This window comes from Elephantulus edwardii, unplaced genomic scaffold, assembly GCF_000299155.1.
Source record: "Elephantulus edwardii isolate Elephantulus edwardi_28Jun2011 unplaced genomic scaffold, EleEdw1.0 scaffold00205, whole genome shotgun sequence".
In the NCBI taxonomy this organism is placed as follows: domain Eukaryota; kingdom Metazoa; phylum Chordata; class Mammalia; order Macroscelidea; family Macroscelididae; genus Elephantulus; species Elephantulus edwardii.
In genome coordinates, this window is record NW_006399955.1 from 3,673,600 (window position 1) to 3,674,818 (window position 1,219).

Here is a 1,219-nt window from a genome sequence, read left to right on the forward strand (position 1 = left end):
AGGCTAACTAAGAGAAAACATAATAAATGCTTAAAGTAGATGTTGTGACTTTTGTTCATCACTGATAGAGCAATTAATAATTTTAATTTTCTCTTCATTTGCACTTGAAGTATGCCTACCTTATGAACTGAAATAATATTAAAAATAATGTTTAAAGACAAAGCTTAATATATAAAAATAAATACTTAATTTAAATATGAACTTAATTTTCACTACAAGTCCAAAATTATTGAACTTGTGGATAATGAATTACAACATCTGCATTTCCTTTATATTAAAGTAAAAATTATATTTATGAAACTATGTATTTCTTTTTTTTTTCTTTTTTAGTCTAACAGTAACAATTATTGACCTGCATCTTAGAACAGATGCTGGGGCTTGCCCATGGTGCTCATGATGTATAAAGCCCGAGCAGTCTGCCAATTCTTCTTTAGTAGTGAAACCAGAAAGTTGACAGCCAGGTGGATGTTGTCAACAAGTTCATTATCTATCATCTTTACATGGCCAACATCCACTGCCAGACCCAAGGCCTTTTTCATCTAAAATTTAATGGAGGACTTCACCTTGTCTACTTTTGCCACTATGTTCTCATTGTGGGTCAGCAGAGAAGGGAACTTGCCACCCTTATTTAGCCCTGGACCTAAGATTCTTGGGATTTCTTTGATCAGGGATTCAGAGACCAAAATAGGCATCATACTTCTTGGCCAGCTTTTTGACCAGTTACTTATTCTTGTTGAGTTATTTCAGTGCTTCAATGTCCATGTAGTGGAAATCCACAGCTTTGGCTTCATCACAGTGCTGCTGATTGCCAAAAACACATACCAAGAACTTGGGGTATGAGGTGGACTTAAGCCTGACTGTTTCCAAGAAGCACTTGTCCTTCTAAGGCCATAGTTCTTCAAACTGATCTGAAGCTCCACCATTTCCAAAAACTTTCTGTACTTGCGCTGGTTCTGGTGCAGGACCTCTCACACTTCCCTGTAGAGGGTGACATGAGAGACTTTGCTGCTCATGTTTCTTAGCACCACAGTAAAAGAGTGAAACTAGATATTTGTTTAAAAAAACAAATTAACAATTAGAAGCCTGGCTGCTCCTTGGAATCAAGGATTCTGAAGCTTCGTCTGACATACATTGGGCATGTGGCAAGGAGGAACTGGTTCTTGGAGAGGGACATCATGTTTGAGAAAGTGAAGGGACAGAACAGAAGAGGAAGACTCTC

General features: G+C 37.5%; 1 pseudogene; it reads right to left on the minus strand.

The window, feature by feature from the left end:
• Positions 1-359: 359 nt before the first annotated feature.
• On the minus strand, positions 360-1,013 carry LOC102848750 (annotated as a pseudogene).
• Positions 1,014-1,219: the final 206 nt, after the last annotated feature.